A 23,017-nucleotide genomic window follows, 5' to 3' on the forward strand; every position below is an offset into this window, starting at 1 on the left:
CTGGAGTGTTCAAATGATGTACTGAGTCTCCTCCACTAGGAGGATCACTTAGTGTTTAGGTCCCACACTCCCAAAGTCATGAATGACAGATTGTCCTCCAGGTTTACAAAAAAAAAAAAAAATTGTTATAGGAAATACCGCATCCCCTGACTCATTCATACAGAGACGGTTGTTTACGTGTAGCTGTCGTGTTGCTGGTTTTCTGTGCATTAAATAATAAGGTTTCTGAGTATCAGAGAGCGAGAGACAAGTCAGTCACCAAAACATTCAGTGTGTTGTGAACATCATTCTCCTTGAACAGACCTAGATGATGCCCAGCTGCCCCCATCAGCCACTAGAAGCCTCTGAATAGCATGGGAGAAGAATGCAGAACCAGACTCCCCTTAAGGACACCAGGATAGAGCTTGGTGAAGGCCCCAAGCCCATGGCCCTTGACCACTCTTGGGGTTCCTTACTGAACATGGTTCAATTTGCAGCTAAACAATAGACAGGTCTTTCAGGGGAATAGTAACACCAGTGAGGTGTGACTATCTTAGAATAATCCACCATTTACCCAGGAGCAAAGCTCAAAGGGGTTAGGACTGAAGAAGGAAAAAAGACAGGAAGCGCTAAGGAGAGGCTGGAAGGGCGGATGTTACATCATTAAATGAAAGACATGTGAATAAATCACTCCATATGAACTCTGAGCAGTTCTGTGAACCTTCCCACTGGTCACAGTAAAAAGGTGTTGTTTCTTAACATTCAATATGGCATGCAAATTACTTCTAACTTGTTTAAGTTGAGCCACAGGAGGAAATTATCAGTAGCCTTTTCTTCTAGCCCTGTGGCATTAACTAGCTCCGTTGCTACACGCAGCCCACTCCCTACACTGTACTAAATGACATTGAGTGCTGATATGTTCTGTGCTGTTTATATTTCTTGATTGCTGATTAAATGAGATAGTATCTATAATTTTCTCAAAATGGAGTGTGACACAAAAATTAAAATATGGATGGAAAAATACCAAGGGGGATTGTTTTTGAAGTGTTATAGTGAACCTATTGCATGATATTGCAGAGATTAGGAATATACATATGGAATGTATGGATATTATATTTCCATGTAAGCAAGTACTCAATGACTAGGGTGCATTTTTCATTATACAGATTTTTATATATTTGGGTACATTGGTTTTTACCAGGAAAAAAAATACTATGTCACGTATTGCACTTTGTTAAAAGCAATATATAGTGTAATATCATGAACCACAATGGATATATGTAGAACGGATTTGGACTGGTTCTCTGTCTTTCTCTCTTACAAATGTTACAAACTCAATTCTCCTGTAGGGCAACCTATTTTGGAATACTAAAATCCCAGTAATTTCTGATGTCACACGGGAAAGAGGAAGGAAAATCAAGAGTGAGATCCAGCACAGAAACAATCGTAGGGACGGCACACGACCTGGCAGTGCTTCGTTCTGCTGTGTGTCCCATCGCGATGGATCAGACTCAACTTCATGGCACCTCACAGTCGCGACAAAGCCATGCTTACTCCAGTTTCCTTGTTTTCCGAATTTCTGTTAAATTGAACTCGTGTCCCATTCTGCGACTTAGGATTCTGACCCTGGCATACCCACCGGGGCATTCCTAATTGTTAGTACTTGTGGGGATGGAGATGTTTGGAAGATACATTCAAGTAGCTGCAATTTAACCAGAAGAAGAATTCTCTATGAAAGGGCTGTCCCATGTTCTGCTAATGCAGCTCTAGCGCATACTCTTGTAAGGTAATTCCTGTATTACAAATTTGTTCATGAAGACTAGTCCATTTGTAGGACGTCTGTTTAATGAGGAAGTATTTGGGCATAAACTTTATGTACAATAATATAGCACATGGTTGTTTATGTAAATAGATGATACATAACCAATCCTCTAGTCCTATCTAGGAACATTCTGATTTGGGGTACACTGCAACTGAGTCCCCAAGTAAATGCTCATGCATGGTAGGGATAAACTTCTACTATAACAAGATATAGACATAGGAGAGCAATTAATGATATCCTCAGTAAACTTGTTAAAATAATTACAATTGGAAATATGTATGAAGAACCCCACCCCAACTGGTTACACATCCTTTTTATAGTGAAAAGTGAAAATACTAGATATTTTCTTCATTAAAGGAAAAAGTTAACTAATGTGTTTATATTTATAATAATAATTCTTCAAAGCTTCCACCATAGACTTTCTGATAGATATAGACAAGCTGTATCTTTCGAATACATTTCTTCTTTTTAAACATTCCTGTGATGTTAGTGGAAATTGCTCACTTTTGCTCTTCAAATGGCATCCTTGGCTCTTGAGAAAGATATTTGAAAGCCTTTATTTGGTGCTTGACAGCCCTGCATTCTTTGAGGCTGCCAGATGAGACTGGATCTTGTCTAAATGTAAATACTTGGTTGCTGGACTTCCTGTCAGGGAGACAGTTTCTTCTTCTTGTAGGAAGCCTTGATTTTCAGGACAGGAGAGACCAAGGACTCTCATTAGCAGGTAAGCTTCTAACTCTGTTTCCAGACCCTTTGTTTTCTTCTAGACAGTAGACTTTTGTTTGTAGGTTCAAATGTTGGCCAATTGGTGAAATAGGTCCCAGTAAATGGGTCACAGATTTGGGTGGGGAGCCCGCTCTGGCCCATGCACAGTACAAAGCAGCTGTGGCCTCCATGGGGTCAGTGGGAGAGCACGCAAGCTGCGCTTTGTCCAGAGCAATTAGGACCTCAGAAGGCTCGTTTCAGTGGGCGACTTGGGGCCGGGTTAGCAGGAGAGGTAGCTTTGATTTTGTGTCTCGTGCCGTCTTCCAGCCTTGGACGAGGGAACCCTGAAATGCATCTAATAAAATACACATGCATATGTCACATACATACTCATCAGGCTGTTAATGCTTGTGTTTTGCCAGCCTGGGGTGGGGAAATTGCACAATTTACGCTGTCATTTCGGTAGCACTTCTCCGGGAAGTGTCTAGGTGTTTCTCATAATATCTCCACTGTGACTTTCAAACCATAGTCTTCCTGTGTTAGCTGAAAGCATTAAGACCAGAAATTACCACAAAAGTGCTATTTACCCCTCATTTATGGAGCGGCTAGTGTTATTTTTCCACTGACTTTACAGAACGCATTTCCACTGGCGGTATTTTTGGTGTGGGTGATGAAACTCACTTGTACTTAAAAACACAGCTGGGCATTGCATCAGAAGATGAAACCAGCAGGCTGTCATTTCACAAAGGGACGTCCAGAGGTTGCAATCCCTGGAGTCAGGGCGCATTTCACTGGGCGTTTGAGGCTGTGGGCTGATGCCTCGTTTCGCAGCTAATCGTCTCCAGGTGCCTATGGAACCAGACCAGTGTTGGCGTGAAGACTGCACGTTTCCACGGCAGCCCTGCTCTCCGAATGTGAGAAATTCTGTTTCACTTTCTATAAAGCCAGACCTGAAAGGGGGAGTGTTTGAATCACAAATGTTGAAAGAGTTGCCTGAACCAAAAGGATGAGGGATAGTGCGTGCGTGCGTGCGTGTGTGTGTGTGTGTGATAGCCCTGAGGTTGTTACCACTGCTGTACCTCATTGATGTTTTATTCCCAGGCACACCACTTGGGAATCCTCTCCGAACTCACAAACGGCCCTGACGATGGTGTTTGTGACACGGCCACAGGGTCTTTGCATTATTTATCCCTGTCTTCTGTTCCCATCCAGCTTCCTGGGAATATTTTCAGATGGAATCACTAATTAGCACATATGTGGAAAGTTTGCAAAACAGTTGGGAATCCTCATCTCTTCTCTCGCTCTCTTCTCTGCCCGATGTATGTCAAAAGATGAAATTTAAAGTGATGGTCTGAGGAAACTTTCAGATGGAAATGCACACATTTCATGGGGATAAAATACAACAAGATGAATGCAAAAATCTGCTAAACAAGGAACCTTCCATGTGACCACAGAGACAGTCGTTCCTAGGAGCACAAACAGAGTGGGGGGTGGTTTGGGCCAGGAGGGTGTTCTATGGGGTATTTCTTTTTTTTAAAGGTCATTTTATTGGGGCTCTTATAGCTTTTTAAAAAAGAAATCATTTTACTGGGGACTCATACAGTTTTTATCACAATCCATCTATCCATCCATCCATCATGTCGAGCACATTTGTGGCCATCATCATTTTCAAAAGCTATGGGGTATTTCAATAGCTTTCTAGAACTGTCTCACAAATATTTTACCCAACCTCTAGCCCATGTCTTTATTTAGTAGTGCCTTTCTTGACTTTTAAGGAGTCCTGGCAGTGTATTGGTTACCCACTGGGATGCGATCCACATGGTCGGCAGTTCAAAACCACCAGAAGCTCCAAGGGAGAAAGATGAGGCTGTCTACTCTGGTAAACAACTACAGTCTTCATAACCCACAGAGGGTTGCCATGAGTCAGTATTGATTCGATGGGAGTAAGTTTGTGGGGTAGTGGTTACTCCTTGGGGCTACCGTCAGCCACCCTGTGGGGGAAAGATGGAACTTTCTACTCCCTTAAAGAGCAACAGCCTTGGAAACTCCCAGGGGCCCTTCTGCCCTGTCCAATAGGGTTGTCATGGGTCAGCCTAGACTTTAGGGCAGTGAGCTTTTGTTTTGTTTTGGTATCTTGCCTTTTGGAGCTCTGGCGCTGTAGTGGTTAACACACAGGCCTGCGATCCACAAGGTCGATAGGTAGAACCCCACAGCCACTTGCTCTGCTGCAAGAAAGACGGGACTTTCTACTCCTTAAAGAGTCACAGTCTCAGAAACTCATAGGGGGAGTTCTCCCCATCTCTTAGAGGGTCACTATAAGAATTGCCTCAATGGCAGTGAGTTTGGGTTTGTTTTTTTTTGAGGTTTTATTATCTTGGCTTTTAAGGAGCCCTGCGGTGGGGGGAGGGGTAGTGGGTTAGGGGTTAGCTTGTGTTTTAGTCTGGGTAGACTAGAGAAACAAACCCATTGACACTTATATGTGTACAGTAAAGAACTTTATATATATATAAGAGCAATTGAATATTGAGAAAACATTCCAGCCCAGTCCATAGCAAGTCCATAAGTCTGATATTAATCCATATGTCAAATAAAGATCTATAAAGTCCTCTTCAGATTCACGGGACACATGCAATGACATCGAATGCAGGAAGATCACAGGCCAGTGGGTGGGAGGTCTTGTGGATCCAGTGGCATTGTCTGCATCTCAGCGCTGGCAGGAGTCTCTACGTGACTCTGCTGGCTCCAGAGGTCTGGCTCCATCAGCCTCTCTCCATGTGTCTTCTCCACAAGGATGTTTCCAGGGAGTGAGCTGAGAGAGTCTCCAGTGTCCAAGAAGGAAGACAGGAATTCCCAGAATTCTCAGGAGAAGGCCAGGCCCACACAGAGACCTCATTGGCTATGAACTGATTGACAGGCTAGACTCCACCCCTTTACTCTGAATCCTCAAATAGACACCAGATTATGTGATGTATCGACCACAGTCTGCTAACCACCATTTCTGCCCTACCAGCAACGTGTGAAAGGAAGAGGAGAACTTCAACTCCAGAAAAGATGGACAGCCTCAGAAACCCCAATGGGGGCAGATGGACTCTGTCCTCCAGGATTGTCTGAGTCAGAATGGACTTGATGACAGTGGGGACTCTGGACATTCTTAGGCCACACTGTGCACCATCGTGCATTCAATTCTGCACATTTTGATGTTTCCCTCACTGTACATGGTTCCCATAGGTAAGAACTTGTTCTTTCGTTCTTTGTGAAACACGAAGGATCATGTGAGAGCATGGTCTTTACGCTTTCTAAGTTTTCCTGTATTACTCTGTACATCGAAACGAAAATGACCTCCCATGTCATAAAGCACAGAACTGAAGTGAACTGTGAATTCTTGGGCAATGGCGTTTTTTAAGATGACAAGACCATCTAGGCCTGGCGGTTGGCCGCCACCAATAGGACAGCCCAAAAAACCTGATGCAGCAGTTCTGCTCTGTAACAGGCAGAAGGAACTCCAAAGACATGGGGCTGGTTCTTTGTGGGGCACCTGGGCTCATTTATACCCCAATCCTCGCCCCGTGGAGGCCCTGCCTGATAAACCTGTGGGAAAGTATGTTTGGGCTGACCCGTGCAGTAAGAGCTGCAATTTCAACAGTTAGTGGCAGCAACAATGCACATGCCGGGCATTTCCCATCCCTCCTGCACACATTCACACTTGTTGGAGCATGCTAATTGCACAGCTGACTCACAGATGGATAAGCAACGCAGAATTGTGCTCCAAACCTAGGCCAATTCAAAATACATTGAATCTGCAGTGTCCAATATGGTAGCCGTCAGCTACGTGTTGCTCGCTCTGGAGCACTGGGAATGTGCGGTCAGTCAAAGAGGGATGTGCTGCGACTGTGAAAACACATATTGAATTTCAAAGACCGAGGATGAAAAAGAGAATGCCAATATCTCATTTATACATTTCATATTGCTGCATATTGAAATGATAATGTTTGATACCTTGGGTTACTGTATATCATTAAAATGAATAATACCTGTTTCTTTTCATTTTTAATGTGGCTAGTAGAAGACTGGAAGTACATATGTGGTTCATATTTCTGGCTCCTGTTATATTTCTATTGGACACGGTTTCCCTAAACTAACATATCTCTGATTCTCTCATTAGCTCTCACATTCACATAGTTCACCATTTAAAGACAGGTTATGGTTTTCTTTCTAGAACATATGTAGAAAGAATTTTTTGAAGATGTTTAACTAAGTTTCTAGGCTGGTTTATGCCTTTGGGTCTGTATTTCTTATTTTTATTTCTGCTTGAAATGCCACCATACTATTTCTCAGCTCAAGAGTGCAAATCCATTCGCTAATTTTTTTTCAAGACCTGCCTGAAATATTACCTTCTCTCATGAGTCTTCCCCCAATCCACTCTTCCAAAGTAGACAATCTCTGTCCAAATGGCTACTCTTCCACAATAGACATCCTTTATCACACACACTGACTTTTCATATTTCAATCTTAATCCTCAGGCCACTCAATTGCAATAATTGGCTTAGACACCTGTGTTTTTCCATTAGAAATTGAAGGGTGTTGGAAGTGACAACAATTTCCCAAATATTTTTTTAATCTGTGGTTCCTAGGATGATGCTAGGTATACAGTAGGCACTCAATAAATATTAGGTAAGTGAGAAAAATGTGAAAATCCTTGAGAAGTTGATGTTGGTGTTAGGGATTTCTTACTTTGATGGGGCGGTTTGCATGTTTCTATGATGCTGGAAGCTACACACCTGTATTAAAATGTGGACAGCAGAGCAATTCGACTAAGCCAGACAAGGGAGAAAGACCTGGAGATAAACTGCTGACCATGCCCAAGGAACTCCCCATGGTTCATAATAGTTTGATGTAGTGCTGGAATGCGAGTCCTTCAGTTGGAAGGGACTTAGAACACACTATTGCTCAGTGGATTCAAGCGTATCAGTGATTTTCAAGCGGGTCAGGGTTGGACAGCATTTCTTTCTCGCTTACGTAGGGTCACCATGATTTGGAGTCAATCTGATGGCAACACGCAACAACGTTTTAAACACCGAACTGAAATTCCCTTAGTCTAGTTGACAGTAACCAGTGGAATGGTGGGAGAAGGATTTGCTTATGATGCGAATTGCTGAGGACGAAGGTGGGCAGCTTGGGGTAATGGAGGAGAATGACCGGTTTATACTTCTGCACTGGGGAAGTCTAAGAGCGGGAGACAACAGAGGACAGCCTTGGATGTACATCCAGAACGCCACCATGTAACGAAAACTGGTACTCAGGCACAATCTGTCTGTTAGGGGGGTCATCAGATACACAAATATTCTTTTTAAAATTTACTAGAAAGGAAGATGCTTAGCGTGGCTGTCGCTAACCTAGCTTTGTTTGTAAGATGAAGAACGCCAAATCATCAGAAAGGAGAACTCTAGGGTGGATGAGTGCTTGATGGGGAGAACAGTGAGATGGGTTTCATCTCACTGAACAATCTGGGCTGAAGCCAATGCAATTGGGGGCAAAGGTCTGCAACTGCTAAAGCTTCCATGAGTCTAGATCATGTTCTTGAGCCCCAATAAAGCCTCCACTGTAGGGATAGTAGGGCCTTCAGAGGTCAGGGTGGAGAGATACACATGGGGGGTTCAGCTTAAGTTCTTCCTATGGCCCCTTCAGTAGCAGCCTTGGGGACTCTGGTACCCTCCCCTGCTCCGCCACCCCCCTTTCCAAGGAGACCAAAACCTCAAGACCCCGAGGGCTGGTCTTCCAAATGTTTTTACTTGATTAACAGTGGTAGCTCACCATCTTTCTGCAATTTGATTTTCTACAATCATTTCTCTGAAGGAACTGGACCTCATTAAGGGCAAACCAGCACGAGTAATGAAAGACAATGTAACATTTTGACAAGTAAAATGTGTGGCTTTGGTTACTTGCATTAGGAATTATAGTTAATAGAACCTATTTTTTAGGGGGGAAAGTTAGCACTTAGGTGGTAACTGCTCGATTTGGGAAGGGCTTTCTGTTGTTCATCATTTTTGTTTTTAATGTTGAGCTGCTCTTCCATTTGCAAAATTGTTCCAGCAAAACCCACAAAAGGAGAAATGAATCCAAGGAGGGTGGAAAGCTGCTGGAGAAAGAAAACTCAAATATTTCCCACTCAGTCAAGACAGAGAGGAAAAATGGCAAGACCATCAAAGGCTTCCTGTCAAAGACAGAAAAGTTTTAAGATCTGGAAAAACAGGACAATTCCAGTGAGTTCCAGCTCCCAGTTTCCATGGGATAACAGCAGACACCAGACTCCTGTGCTGATTTCATATCAAAGCATTGGTTTCTTCCTCGTTCCTAAATGATTCTGGAATTTCTCAGGTCAAAGGAAACCCTACCCTGGGACTCACACTATTGGAGCCTGTTCTTGCCACGATGGTAGCCTGGCAATGAGACTGTGGCAAGCTAACAAACAGGACTCAAAGGTTTCCTGCCAGAGTCCCAATCACCAAACCATCTGCTGCGCTTCTGCCCCTGGTCTCTGGCCTGGGGACCCACCAGGTGCAGGAGACAGAACTCATGGTCTGTATAGCAGAGCTTCACTTTCCTTCTCGGTCTGCAGACGGCCTGCCTGTGGGAACTACAATTTACTGGAACAGAAGAGGGCAAGCTTCTTGTTTGAAAATCTGTTTGATGAGGTCATTTTCAGCAGAGATGACCGGGATAACTGGAAAGTACCTGCTTTTCATTGGCTGGGTGTTGCCCAGGTCCCAGGATACTGCAGGAGGCTGCAGGCAGGACGAGTGAGCGAGGAGCCTGGATGACCAGGCCCTCTGCCTGGTGTCTAACTTCAGAGCCCCACGATTGGCTTCTTGCTCCGCTGCAATTGCTCTGGCCAAGAGAAGGAAGGCGTGTTTCATGTGCTGCAAAGCATCTTGGACTATTTTTCAAACATTTTCCCTTTGATACATACCCAAGTGCCACACATTTTTCCCTTTAATTTTTAAACCCACGTACACTTCAAGGGAAATTGGATCCATATGTTTCTGATTCATTTACACACAACTCATCAAAATGTTGTTTTAAAAGAGCTAAACTCAAATCCCACAGGGGCTGAGTGGGTTTCAGACTTGGCTGAATGTGCTCCCTTCCCGGAGCGTGGCTTGATGTGGGCAAAGCAGCCCCAGTGAAATAGGAGACCCCGGCACCTCCCAGAAGTTGAACTCACTAGCGTTTTTCTTTGAGGCTCAGGGAGAACCTAGTGGCTTCTTAGCCAGCAGTCAGCTTTCATCTGCACAGCTTCCACAACCCGTGCTCGGTTCAGTCCAGGCCGGGCAGAGAAAACCAGCAGGGAAAGGAGACATTTACGGTGTTCTAGCCAAAGTGGAGCAATCAGAAACCAAGGGAGGCCAACGCTGTATGTGCTTCCACCTGCTTATGGATTTATAAAATCATGACATCGGTCAGGCAGGCCTCACCATGCCCTAACTCTATAGTAAAGCTCCCTATGGGGCAGGTCTATTCTGTGACACGATGTTGCTACAGGTTGGAATGAACTCAATGGCCCCGACCACAATTGCTGCCGGAAGTCATGGTGTAAGGAAGGCAGAGGCCAGTTCTTTCTTCCAGGTAACTCTGGCCCAGATTCAACAACATTCAGCGCCAGTTATGCTGTCAGATTGAGATACATATGCAAGCTTTGTGTCCTTGCCCACGTTTAAATTCCTGAGGTTCCACTAGTTCTTAGATAGTGAACTGTGAAATTGGTCCTTTGTGCCACTTGGTTCCCAATAACCATGGCAACTCGTGCTGAGACAGGCAGGGCAGCCATCGATGAGGGCCACTGTCTGTGGTTAAGGACTGTGCTTTTTTTTTTTTTTGCTTCAGTTGATCAGAGAGCTCAATTGGAATGGCTGAGATGACTGTCAGCAGGTAAACATCTCTGCCTCCAAAATAGCCAAGGCAATCATAGCATTGGGGGGAAAATCACAGTGCCTTGGCTTCCACGATCTCATTGCTATTGCTAATACACACTATGTCCTGTTCAAAGGCTGTCTGGTGGCTTGGGATGCACACAGGTGAGCAGAAATGATGAAACCTCTAGCAAAGCCACAGAAGTAGAAAGGAGTGCATTGGCTAATTAAGAGAGGCCCTCAATCACAGTGGGTTCAGATGGACACCTTGAAAGAATGGGTGAACTTTCCAGTAGACTTTCTGGTTAATGTCAATTAGCGTAACTTCTCTGAACTCATACAGTCTCATTAATTTCATGGAGTTCTACTAGTTGGCACCAAAATTGCATCAGTCATTCAGCTAAAATCCTGCTTTCCCCAGTGGCAGCTGACCTAGTTCAATGTGCCTGGGGGTTCTTGACTTTACAATCTCTTCCAGCATTAAGCAAGTGAGTCCTGGGTACCCTGGGGAGTTTACAAACCCCAGCAGATGTTTCTTTTCAATAAAAAGGATCTTCAGATCCAGCATCCCTTGAAAACCTCGACATTCTGATGTTCTCTTTGCTCTCCTTGAACTTTCCCCACATGACGTGTTTATGAATTCCCCTAGAATCCAGACTCAGGACTTTGTTAAGCCTCATCCCTTATTAGGAAATGTTTTTGGTTTTTGAAAGATTTGTTGATGATCAGTTTTGTGTTTTCTATCAGTTAATCAAGTGTGGGAGCCGTTTAGTGGTCATGGACTATTCCTCTGGGTGATTCCTTTGTGGTAGCGTTTGGTCTGTGAGTACCCTGATGTGTTGGTGTCGTATCAAGAAGAATCTGATGGTCATGAGGGCACATTTTGAATAGAATTTAGCAGACTTCTCCTGAGCCCCAGGGAATATAAATGATTGCAGGAGGTGGGTGGATGTTAGCAACTGCAATATAAGGTGACTCATGAAATGGCCGAGAGCAGAGAAGCAGACAGCATCAGGTCATAAAAGACCCGGAATTTGATATGGTGTGAATTTTATCCTTGGGAAGCTTTGAAAAGTTCATGGAGAAAACTTTGGAAAGTAATGACATGATCAGATTAAGGTTTTAGAAAAATCAATCGGAAAAATGGCCTAAAGGTGGTGAGATTGGAGGTTAGGAGTCATGTCGGAAGTTTGTTGCAGATTCTTGGATGATAAAATCTAAAGGTTTGGTAGGGGACAGTGTAAGTATGATTGAAAGGACAGAATAGCCAATAATAAAATGGATGTGAAGTTTAAATACACTGGCTGTTACTTTTAATACTAGGTAGCAGGAACTATTTCTCTTCCTTTGAAACTGACCTAAACTTGTGACCTGGTTTGACCAATAGAACATGGTGGAAATGACATTCTGGCAATTTCTGAAGTAGCTTTTGGAAAGGTAGCCACGCTCTGGCTACACTAATGTTATGGATTGAATTGTATCTCCCAAAAGATATAGTGAAATCCTTACCCTGTGTGTAAGTCTGGGTACTTCAGAGAAACAAATCCATAGAAACTCATGTATAAGAGAGAGTTTTAGATAAAGAATAAGTGCACATCAAGAAAACACCCCAACCCAGTGCTGCCCAAGCCCACAAGTCCAACATTAACCCAAATGTCCAACACCAATCCGCAAGGTCCCCCTCCATCTCACAAAACACACACTATGATGCTGACTGCAGGAGGAAAGCTGAATCAGTGAACGTGTGAGCATCTCAGCACTGGCAGGGGTCTCCACACGGCTGCTCCAGCACCCAGGGCTGCATCAGGGTAGGTCCATGTGGTTTGTCCTGGGGGTTATCTTGCTGAAAGTGAGCCTTGCCAGCTGAAGCAGGGCAGTGGCTAATGCAGCTGCACCCTAGTCTGACCGTCAGAAAGCAAGAGACCCAAGAAAGGCGAGGCTCACTGAGCCATTTATCTCTCTGCCCACCTGTATTTATTGGCCAGGCTGGTACTTGTGCATATAAGTTAACATGACATTTATTGAGTAGAATTGGTCTGAATCCAATATGAATGGTGCCCTTTAGAAAGAGAAGAGACGCATAGGAACCCTTAAAGAAGAGACTCATGGGAAGCTAGAACACGAGGACACATCTACCAGCTGACTGAAGACACATCTGCCTGAGACACCAAGCCCTGTAAGTCACAACTGCAGCTCGAAGGGAGCCACGGAACAAATGTCCCTCGGAGCTTTCAGAAGGAATCAATATGAACACCCCGCTCCTTTTGGACCTCTTGCTGTGAGAGCTATAGAGAACGATTCTCTGTACCTATAAGCTAATCCATGCATGGTATTTTGCTAGGACAGATGTAGGAAACTAGTACAACTGCAGGACGATGAATGGCTACTTGGAGAGATGCGCTGAAGGAGGAGGAGCCATCGTGGCAGTTCCAGCCCCAACTCAGTCAGCTCCCCATGCACGCAGCTGTGTGACGTGGCGTGGTGCAGAAGAACCACCCTTCTGAGTTAGGCCACCCAGAAAATCATGGGGGAAATAAATTTTCTTTGTTGTAAGCCACTGGGTGTTTCTGATAGCAGTAAGTAATTGCTAGTTTCTCCTATGGCTGTCAAGTTGATTTTCACTCTGGTTTGATCCCACGCTGACCCCATAGGACAGCGTTGAACTGGCCCTTAAGGTCGCGAAGGCTGTTCATCTTTCTGGAAGCAGACGGCCACATCTTTCTCCCAGGGAACCAACACATTCAAACCATTCTCTCTCAGACACCACCACCTACGATTAGCAAGTGGTTCCAGAGTGGCCAGCCTTTCCCATTCTTCTCCTCTTTGGTATATAGTTTAAACAGAACATTTGCTATATTCAAAACACTGTCCAGGACTTCAAATGTGCACAAAACACTCTCTGTGTGCACCATTGGCTATACCAAAGAAAGAAACATCTCTAGGCAAGATCTGAGGAGCCTTGGTGGTGTAGTGGGTTATGCATTACTCCATCAGCAGTCTGAACCACTAGCCACTGCGTGGGAGAAAGACGAGCCTTTCTGCTGCTGTAAAGAGTGACAGTCTTGGACGCCCGTGGGGACAGTTCTACCCTGTCCTGTAGGTTCACTATGTGGCAGAATTGACTCAATGGCAGTGAGTTTGGTTTGAGGCAAGAGCGAGCTCTTGGGCCTCTGTTAAACAAATTTGGGCTACTTTTATAAATCTTTAAAACAATCATTTTATTGGGGGCTCGTACAACTCTTATCACAATCCATCCATCCATTCATTGTGTCAGTCATATTTGTACATTTATTGCTATCATCATTCTCAAAACATTTGCTTTCTACTTGAGCCCTTGGCATCAGTTCCTCATTTTCCCCCTCCCTCCCTGCCACTCCCTTCTTCATGAGCCCTTGATAATTTATAAATTATGATTATTTTGTCATATCTTACAGTGTCCGGCATCTCCCTTCACCCATTTTTCTGTTGTCCACCCCCCCAGGGAGGAGGTTATATGTAACGGAGGCTCTCTGTCCACTCCCTGGGAGACAGCAGCTGACAAGATACATGGACCCACCCAGATGCAGCCCTGGGTGCTGGAGAAGCCATGCAGAGACCCCTGCCAGTGCTGAGATGTTTCCAATGCCACTGGATCCAAAGACTGTCTACCCACTGGTCTGTGATCTACATTCGGCATCATTGCATGTGTTTCATGAGTCTGAGGAGGACTTTATGGATTGGTGTCAGATATATGGGCTAATATTGGATTTATAGACTTGATCTGGACTGGGCTTCTCTATGTCAATAGTCCCTCCTGGTAATATAGTCAGTGAAGTTTGTTTTGATTAAATATCAGAAGATTTTTCTGGAAACTCCATATGTATTTTAAAATGAACATTATTTCTGCTGAGAAAGTTCTTGCTAAGCCATGGGCAATGTGGGCTATGCATGTTTATTAAGAACTTATTTATTTAGACAAAAGAGATCAAAACACTGCTATGCCATGCTTTGTTCTCAATGAATGCTGTTGGCTGGTCCCAGAACAGTCTTTGGTACAATCCAATTGACACCCCTCTCCTTTCAGAACACAGTACATGACACACGCGGACAAGCAAACATAATTAAACACTGGCCCAGATAGGGCTCTCCTTAATTAGTTGCGAGTTTCTATAATGAAAATACCTAGAGATTTATCTGACTTCAAAGTCCCATTAAATCTGTGCTGCTTTTGTTGCTTTGAAAATTTGGGAGTTTAGGACTCCTCGCCTCATGCTTCTTAGCGATCATAATTATATGATATGCTTAAAAGAGCTTTTGATCTTGGCCTCTCAACGCACTCGTGTGCGGCATCAATTCCCTCACCCTCCTTGGAGGCAGCCTTCCTGGTGTACAGGCGATGTGAGCTGCCACAGTCATTGCTGCTTAGATACACTCTGACAATGGTCATGGCTGAAATGAAAACTAACACGCTAAACTTTCCAGCCCTAAAATTGACTTGTGGGAGCAATCACAGCACCCCACAATTGCCCGGTGGCTTATGGTTTGCAGAACTCTTTAATCTCAGCAATGAACAAAAAGGTTAGAAAGGAACCAAATAGCACAGCAGCTCTCTACCCCTCTAGAACTAGAAAGGGGGTTTCCTCTCTGTTTCCTTTCCCCGTTTCTGACAGTGTCTCAGGAGGTAATTTGTCAACCAGGTGACAGCCGAGCGGGGTAAATCTCGTGACAGGCTACACGAAGCAATTCCCTGGTTTGCCTGCAGTTCGGCAACCTTGTTAATGAAGCAATCCAGAGCACAGCAAAGTTCTTTATGTACCTGCCCTGATGCTATTGACTTTAAACCTTTCCAGAACTTTTGGTTCTGTGGTTTCAAACAGACATTAATACCTGTTATGGATAAATCGAAAGGAATGCAAATTAAAACTGAATTTTGGTACCAAAGCAAGGAAAGAGACTGAAGATGGGTGACTGTTTTTTGGATTGATATATTTCTTTCCTGAAAATAATAGAATAAATAAATAGCAGATTTGGGAAGCTGGACTATCAGTCTAATTTGTAGCAGTATCTCAAGAGCCATACAGAAGAACACTGGATGTTTTAGCATGGGATAAGATATTGGAAAGGACACTTGCTTTTTTACAAGCACTTCTAAGCTGCTGTGACTTTGCCCTGTTACAACCTCTGAAATAAAGATCTGTTATGGATCCACTGACCTTGAGAATGAGTGTTGCACTCAAACACAAGTGTCCATAAAGTTCAAGAGTACAATGACAACAAAAATTTCAAGAGCCCCTTTGGGAGGACTGTGACCAGCTCTTATACTCATTGGGGAGGGTCAGATGCATGGACAGTTAAGAGCAATCCAAGTGGAATACAACAAAACAAATCAATGCCTCCTTTAAAAATGTGAACATTAGACAGAATAGTAATGTAATTGTTGTAATTACTTTACCTTAATGTTCATAGAAAATGCATTTTTCCCATCTCAAAGATTCTTAAGCACCACTTTTCTGTGTGGTAAGGAGGTTTATAAAGTTGGTAGAAGGAAGCAGCGGCTGTGTGTCTGGACTGTATAAGCTCTTTGAGATGTGATCTTCGCACTGACTCTACATTAGTGTGTGTGCCTCTGTGTGTGTGTGCGTGCGCGCGTGTGTGCGTGTGTGTCTGCTTTGCTTTGTTTTAAAAATATAGAATCTGAGATCCAGAAAAGCTAACTAACTTGCTGGAGGACAATGTTAATAAAGAGCCAAGATTATTACTCAGAGCTGTCTGAAGCCTAAAATCATGTTCTTATCCAGTAGATTATTCTGCCTGCAGGGCACAATCTTACCTGGAAGACAGGAGACCTGGACCCAATATTGTTAGCACCAGAAAAATCCATCTCCTATATTGTTTCTGCTATGGAGAGGTAAACACACACACACACACACACAGAGAAATTATATCATTGTATTTTGTAAGGTTGAAAAGACTGCAGATTAGTCAAAGGTTTAAAAATATTAAATTGTGAGTGTTAAATGAATACTCAAACATTATATTCAATCAATAGCTATTGCACATAATAACAAATGCATGTTTGATCAATTTTTGGACATTCTGCTCTTTAAAAAACAGAATGCTGTGTGGGTAAAGTTGTTCTGAAATTTGGAAATGAGGCAGATTTCAAATTCTTCTGATGGTTACTAGAGCATTACTTACCAGGCCCTCCCGAGGGTGGTTTAGTTCTTGCAAGATGTACCTTTGCTTGACTTCTTATTTACTCTGGACCGGCGCCCAGATTCTGAGAAAATACACATTCATCTGGAGAGTCTAGTCCAGGAGAGATGGAAATAACTTGTTCACTGTTGTGTCCCCAGCACCAATAAAAAATTCAAACAGTGACATAAATGAAGTCGCCTACTTCAAATGTGCATAGGTATCAAGTTGGATTTCCCATACTTTTCAGGAAACCCAAAACCAAACCCAAACCCCTGGGATTCGGTAGATTCCCACTCATAGTGACCCTCTAAGACAGAGTAGAACTGCCCCTCCGGGTTTCGGAGACTGTGGATCTCTATGTGATCAGAGCCCCTCTGTCTCTCTCTAGGGGGCTGGTAGAGTCATAAGGGTAGCTTACAGTTGGCAACACGACACTGACCCACTATGCCCAAGGGCTCCTTATTTTCAAGAAAGAAACATTGGATTTCGTGCATTAATAGTTTGCTATGGCTTCCAATTGCTGCTAATTTTGCTTTAGAATTATAAATTGCTGTGAGGTTAGCTTCCTCACTACTAATTTTAGTATGGTGTGGGTTGCTTGGTTAACCTTACAATAGGTAGCTCTACACTTTTACATTAACATTAGTTTGGCCTATAATTTACCAATAACTAGATTTTAAGGCATGTCTGCGGTAAGTTCAAGGAAGAATAATCTACAATACATTTAAAGATATATAAACCAGACATATAAATGCATAATCTGCCAAGGACGCTGCTTTCTTGTGCTGTTCAAGGAAAATATTTAAAAATACAAAAGTATTTTTATCTCAATTGTTTTCTACTATAAAACTGTGTACATAAGCTTATAATTCATTTGCTTATGAATCTGTTAGCTTCCTTTTATAATAATTGAGTTATTTTTTATGTTGAGATGTAGGGACAGGTGGGAATAGAAGACCCAGGTCCTCAGCTTGCTTATTTAAATCCTCGGTGGGCTGCGGTGTCTTCTACCCCACACGAGCTGTGTGATGTCTCAGAACCAGTGCTAGTATGTTTCAATGCTGGTCAAAAGCACCACTGACAAAGGAACCAAGGAGCTATTGTCTTTGGAGAACCCATGCCAGCTCACCTTTTTTGTAACCTGATCCTCCTTATTTATTGGTGTTTCCTGGTGCTAGCCCTCTTGCTCTTGGCTCCTATACTCAATTTGTCTCCATTTGATTTGATAAGCTGGTGTTAGAAGGCCCTGGAATCTTCTCACTTGGCCCTCACCCTTCACAAGCCAGCCCAGACACGACTAAGATGGACCTGTGTCTGTCCAGAGTAAGCCTTAGAAACGTTTCTCCTGGTATGACTTGATGGCTTCTAAAGTCTCTTAATGTTATATATTTTTTTCTATTTGAAAAATTGGGACCACAAAATGACTGTTTAATTTAACAAAATGATCACTGATCATAAAATTCATAAGGGCAGCTCTTATTTTAAAAATGCATTTAATTTTTAATAGAAAATAGCCATATTTCAATGTGTACTGGACAAGACATAGCTGAGTTACTGATCCCCCAATGCATTTCTCTATGGCTTGGTGCCCCACAGGGCGTCCAAAGGTGTGTGCAATGGTTCATTCTGTCAGATACCATAACTTATTGTACCTTTTGGGATAATTATGCTCCAGACAAAAGGAGTTAAACCATATAATTTTTTTTTCAGATTGGGACCATAGGGCTATTCGGGCCAGAAAAATGAAGCTTTACAATCTTAGAAAGCAACAGCAGTGCTACTCTGCGCTGTAGGAATGCTACGTGTCAGAATAAATCCACTAGTTGTGAATGACTGAAGGCCATTTCTATTTCCTAGTTCATTGACAACTCTAAAAGACAAAACAAATATATCAGGAAGAAGTACAGAAAGAATGCTCCTTAGAGGCACGACTTCATCTCATGTACTTTTGACAAATTATCAGGAGAGGCCAGTCACTAGAGAAGGACATCATGCTTGGTCAGTAGAAGGGCAGCAAGAGAGAGGAAGGCCCTTGACAAGATGGACTGATACCATGCAACACTGTGCACCAGTGGGCACAGACATAAGAAAAGTGTAAGGATGGCACAGGACTGGGCAGTGTTCCATTCTATTGTACGACAGGATGCTATGTACTGAACCAACTTGATACCACCTAGAAACACAATGCTTATTGATTTTATTTTTAAATTAATAAAGAATTTTATTGGGGGCTCTTACAACTCTTCTAACAATTCATACATCAATTGTATCAAACACATGTACATATGTTGGCATCATCATTTTCCAAACATTTACTTCCGGCTTAACATCAGCTCCTCTTTTTCCCTCCTTGCTCACATTCCCACCATCACAGAGCCCTGATGAATAATAAAATGTTATTATTTTCATATCTTACACTTTCCACTTTTTTTTAAGTTTCTCTCTTATTCTTTTTATTTTTAAAATCATTTTATTAGAGGCTCATACAACTCTTATCACCATCCATCCATACATCAATTATGTAAAGCACATTTGTACATTCATTGCCCTCATCATTCTCAAAACATTTGCTCTCCACCTAAGCCCCTGGCATCTGCTCATCATTTGCCCCTCCCTCCCCGAGCCCCCTTCCCTCATGAACCCTTGGTAATTTATAAATTATTATTTTGTCATATCTTGCACTGTCCGATGTCTCCCTTCACCCATTTGTCTGTTGTCCGTCCCCCAGGGAGGAGGTTATATGTAGATCCTTGTAATCAGCTCCCCGTTTCCAACCCACCCTTCCAGTATAGTCACTCACACCACTGGTCCTGAAGGTATCATCCTCCCTGGATTCCCTGTGTTTCCAGTTGCTATCTATAACAGTGTACATCCTCTGGTCTAGCCAGATTTGTAAGGTAGAATTGGGATCGTGATAGTGGGCTGAGAGGAAGCATTTAGGAACTAGAGGAAAGTTTTATGTTTCATTGTTGCTACATCACATCCTTACTGGCTCGTCTCTTCCCAGAGACCCTTCTGTAAGGGGATGTCCAGTGGCCGACAAATGGGCTTTGGGTCTCCACTCCACACTCCACCCCCGTCATTCACAATGATATGATTTTTTGTTCTGATGATGCCTGATACCTGATCCCTTCGACACCTTGAGATGCATAGACTGGTGTGCTTCTTCCATGTGGGCTTTGTTGCTTCTGAGCTAGATGGCTGCTTATTTTCCTTCAAACCTTTAAGACCCCAGATGCTATATCTTTTGATAGCCGGACACCATTAGCTCATCAGCTTTCTCCACCGCATTTGCTTATTCACCCACTTTGTTTTCCACAATTGTGTCGGGAAGGTGAGCATCATAGAATGCTAGTTTAATAGAACAAAGTATTCTTGAACTGAGGGAGTACTTGAGTGGAGGCCCAATGTCCACCTGCTACCTTAACACTCAACCTACAAATATGAGCACATAGATATAGCTCCTCATCCTCATATATAAATATATTTACATATGTACATGCCTTTATATAGACCTCTATATATGCCCTTTGCCTCCTAGCTCTTTCCTCTATTTCCTTTGACTTTCCTCTTGTCCCACTATCATGCTCAGCCTTCATTTGGGTTTCAGTAATTTCTCTTGGTTAACATTACCCTTGATCACACCCTACTAGATCTCCTACACCCTCCTCACCACCGATTTGGGTCACTTGTTGTTGTTCCCTTGTCCCTGGGTTTAACACCACTACCTTTCCCCAAACCTTCCCCTCTCCCATGTCCATCCTGTTGTTTTCTCCTCCAGATTGCTCATCCAGCTTATCTTATTTAGACAGACATGCGGAGATAATAACATGCACAAAAACAAGACAGAGCAAAACCAAGAAACGATATACAACAAAACAACAACAACAAACGAATGACAAATAAAACAAAACACAACAAGAAAGAAAAGCTTGTAATTAGTTCAAGGATTGCTTGTTGGCCTTTAAGAGTGTTTGTTGGGGCCAGTTTGTTGGGGCACCAAGGCCTGGCCCCAAAGTCCACCTTTGGTATTCCCTGGGGACTTCGACACTCCGTTCTCTTGCTATTCTGTTGTACCCGCTTAATGTTTTGCCTCGATGTAGCTGGATGAGATCAGGCACAATTCCCACACTGTGTCTCCAGTGTTGTCCCCTGTAGGGTTATGGGTCAGTGAGGGACATCATGTCTCATAGTGGGGCCGGCCATGTGGTCCTCTCTGTGGACTGGCTGCTCTGTGTGGGAACATCATCCTCAAGATCTGGTGGGCCAGGATGCACTCAACTCAGGCATGTCCCTCTCCTGAAGCTGAAGTTTCAGTTCCGTCCTCTGAGATAAATTTTTCTGGGGGGAGGGGCAGGTGTCCACATAGTTGAGATTGGGGCTGGCCCCTCAGACCTCTCCACTGGTATTGATATTATTTTTAAAAGTATGTTTGAGTTAATCAAAATGAGTCTCTGAGAATCCAACGAGTGACTATAGAGAATGTTATGTTGTACTCCTCTTTAATTAGTTTTCTTCTATGCAACAATTTTGACACAACTAAATATTCTACTCAATTAAAACTCTAGTATTCTTCACGATATATGGTTACAGGGCATGTTTAGTGGTTGGCCTCATAATCAGGAAAGAGATAACCTCACACTCATAATCAAAATGAATATTTAATACCTGTCTGTGATAGGATAATTAGGATTTATACACCTAAGAGGGGGAGCAGTTTATATATCAATTATTATTCAAACTTATGCACCATCTACTAAACCCAATGATAAAGAAATTCAAGAATTCTAATAACTTCTTTAGTCTTAACTTGATCAAACACTCACTCAAGATGCATTGAACATTACTGGTGATTGGAATAGGAGTTGGAAGCCAAGAGGAAGCATCAACAGTTGGAAAGTATGACCTTGGTGATAGCAAAGAAAGCCAATGACCACATGATAGAGTTTTACAAGACCAATGACTTCTTCATTGAAAATACTTTTTTTCCAATAGCATAATTGGTGATTATACATGTAGACATTCACATGTCAATCAAATTGACTACATCTATGTGAAGAGACAATAGAGAAGCTCAATATCATCAGCTGAAACAAGGCCAGGGGCAACTGTGGAATAGACGTAAGTTGTTAATTGCTCATATGCAAATTGAGCATATCCCACTTGAATTTAGAGACCATCTCAAGAATACATATTGAACATTAATGACCAAAGACAAGACAACTTTGGAGATGGCATCAGGAACATTATACACCAAGAACATCATAAACATTAAAAACTAGGGGGGAGCCACAAATTGATATCTAAAGAAACGTTGAAACTTGCTTTTGAACCTACAATAGCTAAAGCAAATGGAATAAAGGACAAAATAAAGGACTGAGCAGAAATTTTCAGAAGGGAGACTGAGAAGATAAGGCTATTATAAAATGTGCAAAGACCAGAAGTTAGAAAACCAAAAGGGAAGAACATACTCGACATTTTTCATGCTGAAAAAACTGAAGAAAAAATTCACGTCTTGAGCTGAAATATTTCTACAAGCAAAATATTTAGTGGTGGAGGAGGCATCAAAAAGAGTTGGATGGACCACATACAGCCACTCTCCTCAAAAGATATGGTCGACTTTCAGCTATTTCAAAAGATAGCATGTGATCAAGTTCCAATGGTATTGAAGGGGAAAAAGTCTGAGCTACATAGAAGGCATTAGCAAAAATCAGACTCCAGGAAATGATGAATACAAACCGAACTGTTCCAAACGCCGGTGAAACACTGGAAACACGCACTAGACTATGCCAATTTGGAAGAGAAATTTGGTAGCTATTTAATCAACCAACTGGAAGAAATAAAATTTATACTTATTAAAAACAAAAACATCATATGTAAATTATCCAAAAATGTCATGCAAGTAAAATCTTGCTGAAGATAATTTTTCAGCAATTGCAGCAACGCACCGAAAGGACGAGGACAGAAATTCAGGCTGAATTCAGAGGAGGACATCAGATTAGGGACACACTTGCTGGTGTCAGATGGATCTTAGCTGAAATCAGAGAATACCAGACATAGGTTTACCTGTGTGGAAGGACCATGCAAAGGCATTTGACTATATAGATCCTAAAAAACCCTAAATGTCATTGTGAAGAATATGAGTTCCACAATACGTATTGTGCTCATGCAGAACCTGCACATAGACAAAGGGACAGTCATTCCAGCACAACAAGGGGACACGACTGCATGATTTAATGTCAGGGAAAGAATGCGGTAGGTTGCATCGTTTCACAATACTTATTTAACCTGTATCTGAGCAAGTAATATTAGAAGCTGAACTATATGAAGAATAACATGGCATCAGGACTGGAGAAAGGCTCATTAGCAACCTGGGGAAAGAAGTTGGCATAACCTTATAGCTGAAGTCAAGGAGGAAGCATATATT

General features: G+C 42.7%; 1 long non-coding RNA gene across 1 annotated transcript; it reads left to right on the plus strand.

Moving 5' to 3' along the window:
* The first annotated feature begins 2,400 nt into the window (after positions 1-2,400).
* On the plus strand, positions 2,401-22,452 carry LOC142448035 (uncharacterized). The gene is made up of 3 exons (XR_012784494.1): positions 2,401-2,525; positions 13,895-14,067; positions 18,301-22,452. It is a non-coding gene; the product is annotated as an uncharacterized LOC142448035 (long non-coding RNA).
* Positions 22,453-23,017: the final 565 nt, after the last annotated feature.

Source organism: Tenrec ecaudatus, chromosome 5, assembly GCF_050624435.1.
Source record: "Tenrec ecaudatus isolate mTenEca1 chromosome 5, mTenEca1.hap1, whole genome shotgun sequence".
In the NCBI taxonomy this organism is placed as follows: Eukaryota; Metazoa; Chordata; class Mammalia; order Afrosoricida; family Tenrecidae; genus Tenrec; species Tenrec ecaudatus.